An 18,653-nucleotide genomic window follows, 5' to 3' on the forward strand; every position below is an offset into this window, starting at 1 on the left:
ACCCAACTTGCAAGAATCAACATTAAAATGGAAGAAGATGTTTTCATTGGTGTTCTGCTCAAAAGTTTACCTCCTGAATATAATAATGTGTCAACAACTCTAATCAATATGCCAAACCCTGAGCTTGTTGATATTCAGGCATCACTGTTAGGGGAAAAGAAGCTAAAAACTAAGGAAGAACCAAGCACCTCTAGAGATGAACAAGCATTATATGTTGGCAACAGGTACAAAGGCAAGAAGGATCAGCTTTTATGTGACTTTTGCAAAAGGACGAGCAGTTCTGCCATGCCAAAAAGAGGTCCCAAAAGGCCTATCTAGTTGCAATTAAAGAAGAAGAAGAATATGGAACAAAAGAAGAAGAAGAAGAAGACCACTAGGAGAAGGAACAAACCTCATCAGTCCTTCTATTCAAATAGACTTTTTTAGTCTTCTATTGCCTAGCCCTAATGCTTTAGACATAAACTTGTAAACTCCTCATGTAGCCTTGTACTATAGCCTCTGTACGCTTTGTTAGGCCCCTGTTACAACCTCTGGATGTCCATCATATTTATGGTACCCACACTTAGCCTTTTCTGCAACAACCTCTGGTGTTTTGCCATGTTTATGGTGTGCCCACACTTTGCAGGTGTTGCTTTCACTAAAGCCTCTACACACTTTGTACTTTCTGGTTGCGATTGAGGAGGGGTGTTGAGATGTTTGCAATCACACCTACTTCAGTCTCTTTGGAAGGAGCAATGAGGGCTCATGACTAGAATCCCATATGCATAGTAGGAGAAGTGCTACCATCCATTTTCCTGTAAAGCATTGTACTTGCTCTCTTTTCTAATGCAATGTCATAGTACTTTTGTCCTTCGGTAAAGTCTTTGTGTCATTGTCAGTCAATACACAAGATTGTGTTTAGGAGTCCAAGCTTCCATCTTGGAACCTAATTCACTTGTGTAACAATCGGTCATGTCAATGTCTTCATGATCTCACTCTTTCTCTTCCAACCTCCATAGCTTCCGCATCTGCAGTGCTCTAGATCCCGCATATTCTAACAATTATTTCTAGAGAGATTTAAGGACTTGACATCTCTTAAAGGTTTATCACTATTCGTTTGTCCACTCGCATGTCTGCACCAAATTTTGGAGGTTATAAAACACCTATTGTACATAGAGAATTATTGTTGTAAAATTTGAGCTTTGGAATCATTCTTACGCAAATTGTAAAATCACCCAAAGTTAAAACAGAAGTGTTGTGGAAAAGAAAAGCCACTCACAAATGAAAAGGATAGAGGCTACCCAACCTTAAAATAAAAACATTTGTATATATATGTGTAAAATATAGAGAGAGCTCATTCTTATGTGTGCAACTTCTAAGCTTCTACTTCTCTATCTTCTCTTCCACTAAGCTTGCAATCTTGATAGCTTGAGAATGAGGGAAAGTGAGAGTGTTAATGTGAGCGAGAGTGAGATTGTGAGAGACTAGTAAGGTTAAATTCCTATCTTCACTTTTGGCTTCTTGTTTCTTCTTCCCCTCTTACTTCCGTAGATTGAGAAGATAAGAGTTTATGTGTATATGTGTGTGCATATGTACACGGATACGTGCATACACACATGTTTATGTGTGTGAGAGAGAGTAAGAGGCCAAAGGGACGAACCTCTTCTCAACCTTCTTCTTTTTCTTCCTATCCTTTATTGTCTTCTCTTTGCTTCAAGGAATGGGTTGCTTACGGTTTGAAGAGGAGGCATTGATAGATTGAGAAGCATCACTTGAATCATGAGTCTATATTTTCTCTTCCATTCAAACTACAACCATAGAGAATGAGATGGAATCAATGGTGGAATGTGAGGTAGAAGCTAGGAGTGCAAGAGGATCAAGTGTGTATACTTATATATGATTGCACAAATTGTACTTATACAAAGGGTGCTCACTTTGTTGAGATGTCAAGCACTACATGAGCTAGCATCCCACTGCATGCCTTGGTAACGTGGCATGATATTATTCATTAGTGTGTTAGGTGGGTGACCAACATGAGGATATGCCAATGATTCTATAGCTGGACTATACCCATATAGTCCATCCTTGGTTATGGTACATTTATTGTGCCACCTCTTCTTTTGTGGGCTATTTACAGGAATCCGAGATCCTCACTATTGCATGGAAGCATTTGGAAAGATTGTTCGAAGTAAATACAAAGACCAGAAAGCTGTAGCTCAAAGTCAGAGTTGAACCGAGTGAAAAGAGAGAACCTGTCTATTAATGATTATGCCTTAAAGATCAAGAGTATTTTGGAAGCTCCTCGATCTATCAATGTGGTAGTTAATGATGATGATGTTGTGCGTGCATGTTTAGATGGACTTGGAGATAAACACAAGAGCTTCATGTTATCTATGAACACAAGGGATAATATCCCTTAATTTTCATACTTGATTTCTATGTTGATACTTGAGAAGAAGAGCCTTGGCTTGGATTCCTCTTCTTCTCAAAGAAAAAATGAGTTTGAATAGGTGTTTTACTCTACTAGCACATGTAGAGGTCATGGCAAAGGCCAAGCTAGTGGTCATGGTCAAGGTTATGATGCATAGCAAAATAGAGGAGGACAATCCCAAGGAAGCGGAAGCTAAAGTAGGCAATGTATAGACTCTAATAGGCAATATAATTCTTGTGATAGTAGAGAGTGTTGGCACTGTGGTCAAAAAGGCCATATTTTTAAAAGTGGCTTCAAAAAGAGAGCTGAAATTAGAAATAGAAAAAATCAACAAGGTAACTATGCATCTAGTAGCACAAGCAATGATGACAAAAATGAACAATTGTTTGTTATGCAATATTTTATGAACACGATAATTGCTAATGATTCATCAAATAATGATGTATGGTATATAGATTTAAGTGCCTCTAACCACATGACTTCTCATGGAGAGTGGTTTAGAGAGATGTGCAATCCAAAGTCTTTGGGTTATATGGAGATAGGGGATGATACATCTCACTCCATTACTCATGTTGAAAATGTTCATTTGAGTATGTAGGATGGCAAAACTAGGTACTTGGCTAATGTGTTACATGTATCAAATATTACAAAAAACATGGTTTCTATTGATCACATGGTAGAGTAGGGATTGCACGTTCGGTTTGTAAGGATAAAAGTTTGGATAAGATAAGGGTAAGCAAATATGTGGACAAAAGGATCCCATAGCTATCCACTTTGTAAATATCTCAGATATTTAGAGAAGAAGCTCATCTACCTCATTTAATGTACCATGTATATATACAACTACTAGCAATGAAATGATTAACTGCAGTTTACTCCATTTTCTACATTGTCTCTATCTCTTTCTTTTATTGTGCATAGTGTCCTTTCATCTACAAATTATCTAATTCTTGGTTTTCATTACATGGTATCAAAGCACTAGGTCCTAGTTCTCTAGCTTATCACATTCTCCTTAAAATCACAAACTACTTGTCCTCCTTTACTCTCATTCTTCTAATGGCTCTTGTCAATGCCACTACCTTCTACAACTGACACATCAAGATCGACAAACTCAATGGCAACAACCATCAAGTATGGAAGCTAAGTATGGAACTTTACCTATCTCAAGTGAACCTATGGAATATTATCAACAGCAAGGAAGACTCACTTGAACAAGGAGTAGACAAGGAAGATTGAATGCAAAGAGATGTAGCTGTGCGAGAATGGAAATACTTGTCCATTGTGGAGATTGATAAGTAAAACTAGTAAGAACAATACCCACTGCAAAAGGTATTTGGGATTTCTTCAACAATACCTATGAACACACAAATATTTTTTATCAAATGACCATTTTTAGAAAACTATCTAGTGCCACTATGCATGTGTTGAAAACACGGGATCTAAAGCATGGCAACTATGGTGGCTCATGGACATAGACTAAATTCATGTAGACACTGACATGATAGAGACTAAGAGACTTGACCCAAGAACATAGAACAAGTAGCAAGTACACTATACTGAAGAACAAACTAACAATGACATTGTATTCATCTCATATGAAAATGACAAAGGCCGAGTGGTAAGTGCCCCTGTTATATAGGACAGCTTCGGAGGCTCAGGAAAGCTTAGAGGGGCTTTGAGCCAGTAAATTCCCTATTGACCACGGATCCTGAGGGATTGGAAGGTCCTATCCTAGGCTGGGACGGTGTCTTTTTGCAGAAAGATAGTTTTGTATCACTCTGCGGAGGGATGGTGAATTAAAATATCCTAATTGTTTGTTATGTGCTAAAGATCAAGCTTAACAAACCCAATTTAACGGATTAATAAAAGGAAGCCAATTTTATATCAAGATGAATGAATTCTACAACTTACGACAATCAAGCCTTACCTTGGAAGGATACTATTCTAAGTTTGTGAGTTTGTGCAAATATGCATCCCTAATGACAACATCTCAATAGATTGGAAGGTTTTGCCAAGGACTAAATCCACCTTTGGGCACTCGCCTTGAATGAATGAGACCAACAACTCTCGAAGATGCTCTTATGCGAGCAAAACCTATGGCCAAGGAAATCACTCGAAATGGCCAAAGGAACCGTCCAATAAACAACTATGGAACGAGCTACCCAAACCATGGTATCAACATGACCAATGCCAGAGGAAATGGTAGAGCTAATGCAATCACCCACTAGCCCAAACCCGATTGATGGAAGAGGCCAAGGGAACGATGAGAACAACCCAGGGCGTGGACGTGGAAGAATAGCTAATGCCTCAGTAAATACCATGATTGGGCAGCCCGAGGAAAGCACGTTAGGTGAAGAATTTGAAAGATGATCCATTCATGCTACTGAAGAAAAGAAAGGAGTGGACCACCAATGTTTAGTAGTTCAATCTCTAGCTACTTACAAGGGTACGTCGTTTATGATCTTAATTGATTGTGGTAGCACACATTCCTTTCTTGCACCCAAGATAGTTAAAAGATTGCATCTAGAATCCAAGGGGGACAAGGAAAGTGATAGTAGAATTGGCTAGTGAGAAGAAAATCGCCTCAACCGAAACTATAGGGAAACTTCAATTTGAGTTAGGCATCCATATAACTGAAATAGAATTTTGAATCCTACCACTAGGATGCTATGATTGCATTTTGGGAATGGATTGGCTCAAGAAGAACAAAGCCCAAATTCTATGTGCTAAAGAGGAAATAATCTTTCAAGGCTTGGAAGGAGGAACCATAAAGGCATATGGGAAAGCAGGAAGAACTAGAGTCCAACTACCCAAGGCAAGTCGACTCAAGAATAAGGGATTCAAGAAAGGTCAACCAATCTACATGATCCAGCTGAATAAGGTTGAAAAGAGTAATGAAGGCACTCTACCTTCCTAGATCAATGACTTCGAGGATGTCTTCCCAGAAGAATTGACCCAATTGCCTCCAAAGCCTGAGGTTGATCATGAAATAAAATTGATTCCTGGAGCCCTCGAGCCTGTGTCAAAACGACCGTACAAAATGTCTATTCCTAAAGCTATTGAGCTTAAGGAACAACTGAGGCAACTGATAGAGCAAGGATTTATCTGCCCAAGTAATTCACCTTGGGGAGCGCTTGTCCTCTTCCACAAAAAGAAGGATGGAACACTTAGACTCTGCATTGACTTCAAAGGACTAAACCAAATTACGATCAAAAATAAGTATCCCATACCCAAGATAGACAAACTTTTAGATCACCTACACGAAGCCAAGGTTTTTTTCAAGATTGATCTAAGGTCCGGATAATATCAAATTCGAATCAAGGAACAAGATATCCCAAAGACTACCTTCAGCACAAGGTATGGTCATTATGAATTTTTAGTCATGCCAATCGATTGACTAATGCCCTAGCTACATTCAATCGTCTAATAATGCAAGACATCTTTCGACCATATCTAGATGATTTTGTACTAGTATTCTTTGATGATATACTAGTATACTCCAAATCAATAGAGGAACATGAAGGTCACTTAAAGATCGCCCTAGCAACACTCCGTAAAAATCAGCTCTATGCCAAGATGAGTAAATGTGTATTTCTCACTAACAAGATTGAATATCTTGGATACATTGTTTTCGCTAATGGAATCTCTGTAGATCCTACCAAAGTGAAAGATATCCTAGAATGGCCAATACCTAAGACAGCAAAAGAAATCTGAGGATTTTTGGGACTGACAAGATGGTACCGAATCTTCATCAAGGATTATTCCCTCATTGTTGCACCCTTGACAAATCTTTTGAAGAAAAATACAGTAATCGTTTGGACCAATGAGCATCAAGAAAACTTTGATAAGCTTAAAGAAGTTGTAACCACTGCAACTATATTAAAACTCCTTGACTTGAGTCGACCATTTGAGGTGATCATTGATGCAAGTGGACTTGCGATCGGTGGGGTGCTAGTACAAGAAGGAAGACCAATGGCCTATACTTCCAGAAAATTGAAACCCTATGAGTCCAACTATGCTACTCATGACTTGAGTTACTCACAGTAATCCATGCCTTGAAACTGTGGAGACATTATCTATTGGGAAGGGAATTCACTTTAGTAATAGATCATAAAAGTCTTAAGTGGATCTTCACCCAAGCTGACCTAAACATGAGGCAAAGAAGATGGATAGAGATACTGCAAGAGGTTGATTTTAAAATCAAATATCATCTAGGGAAGGACAATGTTGTTGCAGATACATTAAGCTGAAAAGCCTTTCTGAACAACGTTGTAGAAGTTCGAAGCTTAAGAATCATATCCATACCTAATAACCCTGTACTTGAGCTTGTAGGCCAAGCTATTTCTCAGTATAAGGAATATGAAGGAATCATGGCTAATGTACTTCAAGGAGAAAGCTCTGACAAAGAAAGGTCTAAGATTAAGGATTATCATGCTAGCAATGGTTGTCTATATTACCATGATCGACTTTGTGTCCCAAAAGGACCATAAGTGAAAACCAAGATCTTATGGAAAGCACATGATAGTCCCATTGCAAGACATCCAAGGTATGCCAAGACACTCAACACAGTTTGTAAGAGCTATCATTAGCCAGGATTAAAAAGGGATGTATTAAGATACACAACTTAGTGCTTGACTTGTCAAAGAGTCAAGGAGAAAAGGATCAAGATGCTTGGGGAGTTACAACCCTTGGACATTCCACAAATGAAATGGGAGTCAATAAGTATGGACTTTGTTGTTGGATTACCTACTGTTGCGGGTGGATATGATAGATTGACAAAAGTTGCACACTTAATCCCTGTCAAAACAACCTGTAAGTCATCCGACATTGCTCGAGTCTTTATCAAAGAAGTATTTAGGTTACATGGATTGCCAAAGAGCATAATCAATGAACCGAGACTCCAAATTCACCTCTAAGTTTTGAACTTGCCTATTCCAAGCAATTCGAATGAAGTTATGCTTCAGTACTGCTTATCATCCTCAAACTGATGGCCAAACTAAGAGGGTGAACCAGACCATTGAAGATATTCTAAGGTCTTATTGTGTCAAATAATCAAAATGGTAGATTGAACATTTACATTTGGTGGAGTTTTCTTATAACATTGCCTTTCAAAAAACAATCAAGATGTCACCATTCTAAGCCTTGTATGGGCAAGAATGTCGTACACCTCTAAACTTCTCAGATCCCACTTGCAAAGTAGACGCTTCTAAGGCTATGCTTGAAGAGACGGACCAATAAATCCAATTGATCCGACATGACATCCAAGCTGCTCAAGATCAGCAAAAATCCTATGCAGATCTTGAAAGATCCATAAGAACATTCAAGGAAGGTGACATGGTGTTTCTAAGGGTAAGACCCAAAAAGAGCTCATTATCCTTGGGGAAATACAAAAAGCTTAGTCGAAGGTACTGTGGACCATATGAAGTAATCAAAGTAATGGAAAGGCAAGCCTACAAGCTTAAATTGCCACCCCATCTCAAGATTCACAATGTATTTCATGTAAGACTATTGAAACCTTATGTACCAAACCTCAATCATGTGCTTAATGACAAACAAATAGTCATGCATGCCCAAGGAATTCTGAAAATCTTACTTAGACTTGTAAAAACATATTAGTATTATCAAATTCTTTTTAGGAAGGAATACGGAAATTGATAAAGGGGATAGATTATATGTATCGCATTGACAACTGTGTTAAAATGTCTTATAGTTATGACTGCCTTTGGACTTGTGAATGATGAGTTATGGCTCTTATGATTCCGTGCTTGCACTGACGAATGAGTTGTGGATTGTGGTGGTTCAGGACATTGGGATTCCCAACCCAATGCTCATTAACACTCTGCAGAGTGTGGAAAAACTCACCTACAGGTGGGGGTCCTACACTCCTGAGGGAGGTAGGTGTTTTTTATTTTGACTACTCGAGCACCTGAGAGGGCAAAGGGCCGAGTGGTAAGTGCCCCTATTATGTAGGATAGCTCCAAAGGCTCATGGAAGCTTAGAGGGGCTTTGAGCTAGTAAATTCTTTGTTTACCACTGCCGATGAAGTGTGATCACATACAACCCAATCCCGAGGGATTGGAAGGTCCTATCCTAGGTTGGACTGTGTCTTTCTGCGGAAAGACAATTTTGTATCACTCTGCGGAGTGATGGTGAATTAAAGTATGTGATTTTTGAATTTTTTGTTATGTGCTAAAGATCGAGTTGAACGAACCCATTTTAACGAAAAAATAAAAGGAAGTCGATTTTATATATCCAAACAGTGTGGTAGTATGCTTTGCTAATTAGAAAACTAAGCAAACCCCATCGAGGAAAGTGGGAGGCTTCAATCCTAACAATTGGACGCCTATGGTAGGGTGGACCCGATAAGTCAGGTAACTTTCCAACACTAGATAGAGTTGATTAAATTGTGACCCTCCTAATACCGGTAGGATTAGTTACCAGGTTTAACACCATTTTAGAGGGCCGGAGCTGAGATTTTACCTTATGGGTAGGAGGATTGAGTTATACTCTCCCCCGTCTCTCACTCTCTTTGAACCAAGTGCAGTGTTAACCTCACTCCTGCCTTTGATTGATTATGAAGTTGTCTTTCTCAGGTGGGTGTTAGATTACTGTTAGGGGTGACTTGTCCACGCTTCCCCTATGAAGTAGAACTGAGATTCCCATGCTCAACTAAGTCCAAGTTTTCCCATGGGGAGAGGAGATGGTGATGTCCATGGATATGAATTTCAATTGACTACTAGAGGACTCCTCCAAGTCTGTTGGACGAGGCACCTCACATTACTCTACTAAATTCCACAAGAGCTATGCTATCATTAGCTCACCTTGGGAAAGAATATTGGGAGGAAGCAATTGCTACAACAACATATATTCAAAACAGGTTGTACTCAAACTCTCTACACAATAACTTTCCTTATGGATTGTGGTTTGGTCACCCTCCTAACCTATCATATCTAAAGGTTTTTGGATGCACTTCCTTTCTTGTAAATAAGGATCACAAATCCAAATTCTCTCCCAAAGCCAGACAATTAATTTTTATGGGATATGGTGAGCCCCATGGTCACAAAGCCTATCGATTTCATGATCCATAGAACAAGGTCTTCATTTATGGCAAAAGCACCATATTTCATGAAATCAATCTCTTTCGCACAATCTCTACCACCACACAACCTCAATCTATGACACTTTATCCCGTTGACCTATTTGCCAGCACATCATCCAATTCAACATTTGACACTACTCAACCTGGGCCCACTATATCTTCTTCAACACAATCTTCTCTTCTTGTTCCCCTCCATCCATGTTATTCACCATATTCCTCTCCCTTATCCCATATATATCATCCCACACTATCTGCCACATGTGGACAAGCCCCAAATCATGTAAAATCTAGCCTTAGTCACTTTAGATCCAGCTCATCACTAAAAACACACACTAGAAATTTGGCACCTTCCTCTATGACCAAACCAGTGTCAATCAAGTAGAAACTACAATGCACACCAACTGAAATTACATGTGCTCCTCCTGCCATGTAGCCACTTTAGCTCTCATCTGGAACCACGTCACCATACCTACAGGAATAGCTGCCACATCAACAGCACACGTCCTAGCAGTCGCCTTGCTACTACTCGAGCTCATCCACACTCCATGGCTAGTTCTCTCTCTCTCCTTGCAATTTCCAGCTCCCTGCCAATAGATGAAGAACTACTTAAATCATAGCAGCAACAAACTCCTACCTTGCCATTCTCACAGGCCCAAAACCCTACAACCAAGTGAGTCCCTCTCAATACTTCCTCATCTCAAAAATCAACTCCAAAATTATCCCACTGAAGGTCACACTAATCCACCATCCTCCAAACTTCGAAGGTCTGCTCACATAGCTGCAATGTCCTCCACTTCAAGTGATTCTTCCCCTACTGCTCTCATTGTAACCACTCACAGACCTCCATCTCCAACTTCCCCTTCATTGCCCATTACCCTCTTCAGCTCTTCCGACTCCGACACTAATGAAGTTCACTCCCAACCAACTCCTTGCTACAAAATCTTACATGACCTTCATCTCCAAGCCAACATTGCCCTTGGACAAGCTCGAGAGTTACCTCCAACCACTATTCTCGAGCCACCAAACTTCCCTTCTATCAATCAAGTACTTCGGAGTCATGAAGCCTCTCAATGGCAAGCTGCAATGCTTGAAGAATACAAGGCTCTTCTTCATAACAACACCTAGACATTGGTTCCACTTCCTCCTAGAGAATCTGCAATCAATTGCAAATGGATACTTTGCAAAAAGCTCAAATCAGATGGCACTATTGACAAGTATAAAACCCTACTTGTAGTTCATGGTTTCGAAGAAATTGAAGGCCTCCATTACGGAAGTACATTCTCTCCCGTGCTATCTTTAACCTCCTTACGGGTATTACTTTCCATGGCTACTCATTTCAAATTAATTCTTCATCACGTTGATGTCAAAACTGCCTTCTTACATGGTCACAAATAGAAAATCTATATGTCTCAACCCCCAAACTTTGTTGATCCAAAATTTCCTACTCATGTATGTTTATTGCATAAACCTTTTTATAGCCTGAAACAGGCACCAAGGCAATGGTACAATCGCATTCATTCTCACTTAATACTCCATGGCTTTAGGCGGCTAGACAATGATCATAACATTTATATTCTTCTTCAAGGCAACACTATTATTATCATAGGCCTCTATGTTGATGACATTCCCATTCTTACCAACTCTCCTCATGCCATGTCCAAAGCTAAATCTATTATATCTTCACAGTTTGCTATAACATATTATGGTCCAATGCATCACTATATTGGCATTGAAATTGAAAAATCACCCACATCTATCAAAATGCATCAACATACCTACATTATGTCTATTCTCTCACATTACTCCATGCTCCACTGTAACCCTATGGTCACTCCACTTGCCCAGAATCTCCAATTGAATCCATCCTCATCTCATTCTCTTTCAACTGAGCAGGCTCGTGAAATGGACACTATCCCTTATATGGACACACTTGGATATCTTTGGTATCTAATACTTGTACCTGTCCAGATTTGTCTTATGCAAGACATATTTTTACCAAAGACATGCATCAATCCACTTATGAACATTGGAAGCAGCTCAAACTTATCTTACAATACCTAAAGGCAACGTCTAATGTGGGGATATGTTTTACAAAACACAACAATGATCTTCTTTTAAGAGCATATTCATATGCAAATTTTTTAGATCTCTCACTGGTTGTATCATTACACTAGCAAGAGGTCCCATCTCATAGAATACCAAACAACAACACTTCATAGCACTTTCTACTATGGAAGCCGGATATATGGCATGCAGCATGATTGCCCATGAAGTTATTTACCTCAAGAAACTCTTGGAAGATATCAGCTTTGGATATCAGCCTCAGCAAATTCCCATCTTCACCAACAACAAGGCATCAATCTCTATCATTCATCAAGGTCAATTAAGTCTAAAACTTTGTCATATTGATATGAGATATCATTTTGTACGTGAATTAGTTGAAAAATCCCATTTCATCCTTCAATGTGCACCATCATGTGATAATGCTACAGATTTTCTCACCAAATCAATTCCCCACTTGAAGCATAAAATTTCCATGCAAATCCTTTGCATGCTCTAATGGGGAGGGAAAAATATTCTTGTTGAATTGTTGAATTGAATGTAATCCTTTATTTCTCTACAAATTTCCTATGGAATCCTTTCGAGGGGGGATGTAAGGATAAAAGTTTGGATAAGATGAGGATAAGCAAATATGTGAACAAAAGGATCCCATAGCTATCCACTTTGCAAATATCTCAAATATTTAGAGAAGAAGCTCACCTACCTCATTTAATGTACAATGTATATATGCAGCTACTAGCAATGAAATGATTAACTGTAGCCCACTCCATTGTCTACATTGTCTTTATCTCTTTCTCTTATTGTGCACAATGTCCTTTCATCTACAAATCATCTAATTCCTAGTTTTCACTACACGGTTCACGTCTGATGGTTGTTATGTAGAAGATCTAAAAAATGATTGCATGTTGATTGCAAAAGGAAAACCTACTGGAAAATTGTTTACTCTTTATGTAAGTCTGCATAAAATGGATCCTACCATGTTTGCACAAGGTTGAAGTGTTGTGGCTAACATTGAAATTTGCCATAAGAGAATTGGTCATGTGAATGTGTAACGGCTGAAAGACATGAACACTAAACAAATTGTAGATGGCTTGCCCAAGGTTAGGGTTGATGGGATGCATAAATTATGTGAAGCATGTTAATTTAGAAAGCAAGAAATGCATGTGTTTCCACATGAAAAGCATGTATGCAAGAAGCTACTTAAATTGATGCTTTCTTATGTGTGGAATCCTACAAAGACTGCAACTTTGAGTGGTTGTAGGTATTATAATTCCTTCATTGATAATCATACTCGCAAAGTATGGGTTTACTTTATGCATGAGAAAGGTGAGATGTTCACTCACTTTAAAATCTTTAAGGCTTTGGTTGAGAAGGAGATAGCATTGCATATTAAATGCCTTCGGATGGAGGGGGAGAATATCTCTCTGATGAGTTTTCTTATTTTTGCAAAAAAATGGTATACAGAGGTAGTATACATGTAGATATACTCCGGAACAAAATGGAGTTGCTAAGCGAAAAAACAGGCATATTGTAGAGGTAGCTCATGCATTGATGTCAAAAAGAAACTTGCCTCATTACTATTGGGTTGAAGCAGTCTCACTACTATTGTATACATTATGAACAAGACACCCACTGCTACTTACATGATAAGACACTCGAAGAGAAATTTACAGGTAGAAAGCCAAATCTATCACATTTAAAAGTATTTGGATATATTGCTTATGTGCATATTCCTAATGAGTTGCACAGTAAATTGGATCCCAAAGTAGAAAAATGTGTACTTATTGGATATTCTCTTGAGTAGAAGGGATATAGATATTACAACCCTACTACATGTGAGCTCGGAGTTAGCAAGGATGTTGTTTTTTATGAAATGAGCAGCTAGTAGAGTAATGTGCAAAATGCAATTAGGGTTGATGAGCATGAGAGTGTGGTTGTGTAAAAAATATGTGAAGAATCATAGACATTGAGTGCATCACAAGAGTCCTAGTCATGGTCCTATTGTTAGACCTTAGAGTGGCAGATTGAGGTCACAGGTTACTCCACCAAGTACATCACAGATGTCAAGAAAAGGTAAAAGAGAAAGTTGGATACTCGTCTATTTTAATAGATGTATCATCAAGTTTCTCTCATGTTGATGTTGATTTAGATGGCTCTAAGAAGAGCTTGGATGAGAAGTTTGGGATTCCATCTATTAAAACACCTAGTGTACAGAAAGCACAAGAGGATGCTAAAGCACTTGGTAGTGATCTAGGTCCATGCAAGTCAAGTAGGGTGAGAAAGCCAATGTAGTGATTGACATATGATAGCTATGTAGCTCATCACTATGCATACATGGCTTAAAGGTTGTGCAGGATGTAAAACCCACTGTTTTGAGGATCCATAATGAGTATCAAGATCGTGCTATGGATGAAGAAATGGCTACACTAATGGACAATGATACATTGGAGTTAGTGCCCTAAAGGCAAGAAAGGTATTGGCTGTAAATGGGTTTAAAAGGTCAAGCATAAGTCAAATGGATCTGCTGAGTGCTATAAGGCACAACTAGTTACCAAAGGATATGCGTAGACTCATGGTATTTATTAATGAGGAAACTTTTTCTCCACTAGCTAAAATGGACACTATAAGAAGGGCTATCATAGTAGTGGCTCCATCAAAATGTTGGATCATGCATCAAATGAATGTTAAGAATGCCTTCTTGTAGAGGGAGTTTCAAGAGAAAGTTTATGTGGAGCACCACTTGGTTATGTGAATGAGAATCATCCAAATTATGTATGCAAGCTTCGTAAGGCCTTGTACGGATTGAAGTAAGCATTTAAGGCATGGCATTATAGGATTGCAGAATACCTTGTCAACATTGGATTTTGCAGAGCATAGTCTGATCACTCACTCTATATATTTGAGAGTGATGCAAGCATTGTGGTCATTACTATATATGTGGATGATTTGATCATTGTGGGCAATACTAAGTCAAAGATTGACAATGTGAAGAGTCTTCTCAAGGCTGAATTGGAGATGAAGGATTAGAAGAGCTATGTTATTTTCTCAACATAGAGATAATCAAGACTCCAGAGAGTATATGGTTGTCACAAAGTCAATAAGCATTGGATATGTTGAAGAAGTATGGTATGGCTGATTGCAAGCCTATTTCTATACCTTTGGATGTTAATGCTAATCTTAGTGTATATAAGGGTGACTTGATTAAGGATGTCACTATGTATCAGAAGATTGTGGGCAACCTTATCTATTTGACGATGACTAGGCCAGACCTAAACTATACAGTTGGTTTGGAGAGTCAGTTTATGCAGCTTCCACAAAAGCCACATTTGGATGCAGTGCAGCGCACATTGCACTATGTCAAGTCCACATCGACTATGTCTTATTCTATGGTACAGATGTACCATTAGACTTGCATGGTTACACATATGTGAATTGGGCTGGTAGTATTTCAAACAAAAGATCTACTATTGGTTTTATGTTTTTCTTGAGCAATGAACCACATATTTAGGAATTTGGAAATTTTTATAAGGTTGGGAATTCCTAATGTGATTAATATTTGGACACATGGTCAAATCTTGTCCCCTTACTTGAAGGTGAAATTTTTCCTAAATACTATATAAGCAATCCCCCTAAGTTCCACTCTCAATATTGGGTTAAGAATTAGCTACTTGATCAAATCTTTACTCCTTATTTGAAAGTGGAACTTGGGAGATTCCCGAATTCTCTAGTATGGTATTAGTGGTGATGTTACTTGGAGCAGTAAGAAATAGCGTGTCTAGTACAGAGGCAGAGTATAGAGGTGCTATAATTGCAGCATGTGAGTTAGCTTGGTTACAAAAGCTACTTGGTGATTCAGGTATACAAGTGAATAAGAAGGTTATCATCTACTATGATAACCTTAGAAATATTCAATTGGCTAGAAACTGAGAATATCATGTACGAACACATAGAGATCCATTATCATTTCATTTGGAAGCAAGTTCTAGCAAGTGATATTCACCTGATTTATGTCAACACAAAGGATCAAGCTGTCAATACTTTTACCAAGGCCTTGGGAGATGAGAAGCTTTGATGCTTCATGACTATGCTTGGAGTTCAGAGTTCATGCTAAGCTGGAGGGGGAGTGTTGAGAGATCGAGCTCTACATGAGCTTGCATCCACTACATGCCTTGGTGATGTGGCATGATATTATTCAATGGCATATTAGGTGACAGACATGAGGATACACCAATGATTCTACAATTGGACTATACCCATAGTCCATCCTTGGTTATACATTTATTGTGTGACCTCTTCTTTTCTAGTGGATTCACACTTAGTGACCATGTGTATGGCATTGTGGTGCTTTCATATTATTCTTTTATCATGTTGTAGACTAAGTTCCTTTATATGAAGAAGAAGAAAGAAAAAGAATAATATTTCAACCCTATCTCTGTGTGCTCATCTCCATTGTGTGTGTGTGTGTGTGTGTGTGTGTGTGTGTGTGTGCGCGCGCGCGCGCGCACGTGTGCGCGTGCATGTGTGTGTGTGTGTGTGTGTGTGTGTGTGTGTGTGTGTGTGTGTGTGTGTGTGTGTGTGTGTGTGCTCTTGGGTCTATCTCTCTCCCCTCTTGTCCATTTTCATGCTTGGCTATTGGCCATGGGACTTTATCCTAACAATCTCCCAATCAAAGTCTAATGTGCCTTATGGTAGTATAAGAAGAAAGTGAAGATACTATCCAATGCCCTTCAATACTTTGTAGTGTGCAAAGCACTCAAAAGTTAAACTATTTATGAGAAGATCTATACAGTTACTATCCATATGGATCTTAATAAGCTCAATGTGCTTTTCCTTTAGCACTTTCCTGAAGAAATGATACTTCACCTCAATGTGTTTTTTCTTGCATAAAATACTTTGTCCTATGCTAACTAAATGGCACTCTAACTATCATAGTGCAATGTATGTATCTCTTATGTAATGCTCAAGTTTTCCGCTAGATGAGTAAGCCATATAGCTTTCTTACTAGCTTCAATGGTTGCAACATTCTCAATCTCAATGGTACCTAAAGTTGCACATTGTTGCAATCAAGAGACCCAAGAGACTACACCATCTGTGAAACTAAATATAAAACATGTAGTAGACCTCCTAGAGTCTACATACCCTACAAAATTAGCACACCTACATATCTAAGAATAGATGCATCCTTCCTTCTAAAGCATATGCACATACCTCTAGTGCCTTTCAACCATATGATGAGACTGTTCACTGCCTCCCAATGCTTCTTTGCTAAGTTTGCCATATACCTACTAACAACTCTCACTGCATAGCCAATGTCTATATATGTAGTAACCATGGTGTACATCAAGGTACTTATTGCATATGCATAAGAACCCTAAGGAACCTTGGCCATTTTAGCCTTCTACCCATTTGACTTGGGGCTAACCTTGGGTTGTCCTCTTGGCTAAGTTTCAAATATGGAGGCAATGCGACATTAATAGCCTTCCCCTTTTAAGGGAACCAAACTGTGGATCACAAATGAGCTCACATCAACACAACTCAAACCACAACTAGGTGAGATTGCCAAGATGAAGGTAGCTAGAAAAGAGGGCAAATGGGCAGTTTGTCAAGGTGGCAAAGACATCATACCATAACCCACTTCACCCATGAGCGCAACAACTATAGATACTAGAAGGATGTCTATCATCGGCATCAAGAGATGAATCCAAAGACACGCAAAAGGTACATCATAGCTACCAATAAAGCTCCTATGTTCCACCACCATGTGTGGAGTCCCTTTACCATATTAGTCTCCCTCTACCAACCCCACTTAAGCCCAAGCCTATGACCTCTTCGCAAATCTTACCCTTGGAATGGTGGAGAGATCTAGCAAGAAAGTACATCAAGAAAGAGCTATATACCAAAGATCCAAGATGAGCATTTCATATACTACCACTATATATTCTTTCCTAACACTTCTTTAAAAGCACAAGTAGGGGGCTTTCCCACTAGCTTAAAGCACAAACACTCACATGAATTCACAAACTAGGAGATTCCATGGAGGCAAGGAACTACATGACCTTTATGGTTTGTCATACCTTGGCCCAAACATATGGATTGGTACTTGATGTACAAGTTAGCATACTACATGTGAGAGGGTTCAAGGGCCCCATGTTAGGCTAGCAAAAGCAAGCAAATGCACAAGGATACAAACTCTATTGCTAGTTGGTAAGACTTTTCGCTAAGCATTTGATACACTACCATGAGTCCACCACCTAAGATGCAATAATATTCTTGGGGTACCATGAAGGATGATAGGGGAGACTATGAAAGTAAAAATAAGCCAATGTAATCTAAATCTAGTTTGCATAGATGTACCATTGTTGAATAGTTTATTGCTATCCGCACCTATGAGTATTCAATGGGATGCACTATCACCCATGCAACATGCAATGCATGATTACTACACCTTGTAGTGCTAGCACTTACTGTTGCATCATTGCATACAGTATGCAATTTGTAGCCAAGTAGTAACCACAAGTAACATCATCTTCAAGATGACTGTAATATTTAAGGGGAATATGGATCACCAATGAAAGTAGTGATATCGTTATGGTGGGGTCCTTTGCTCTTCGTAAGAGATGCTCTTCGCATTAGTTTAACTTCATAAAGAATAGGATTAAGCCACATAATCTTAGGCCAATGCAACCTCTCGTAATACACTCTTCACAATTACACTCTAGCATACATCGTATCTGCTCAAATGCCCTTTAAAAATGGAGTGCTCTGTGTGTGTGTGTGTGTGTGTATGTGTGTGCACACATGCATATTTCAAGTCACATCTCTTATAGTTGACCAAGTTTTTGCACAATTAACCACATATTGGTTATCAAGTATAAGAGCTATTATTCCTCTCAAGGCCCCTTTTCAAAATCCAAAAAATTATGACATCCAAAAGATGACCTCTCGTGTTAGGATAAAACTTTGACACAATTATTTAGAGGCATCTGGGCAAAACTTTCAACAAATGGAAAGTCCACAAAGAGATCTAAGTCTTTTAAGTAGGTATCACATTGATTAACATGCATGTACAGCTTTTACACTATA

The sequence above is a fragment of the Lygodium microphyllum genome, chromosome 21, assembly GCF_053477565.2.
Source record: "Lygodium microphyllum isolate KBCC chromosome 21, Lygodium_microphyllum_v1.1.10, whole genome shotgun sequence".
NCBI lineage: Eukaryota > Viridiplantae > Streptophyta > Polypodiopsida > Schizaeales > Lygodiaceae > Lygodium > Lygodium microphyllum.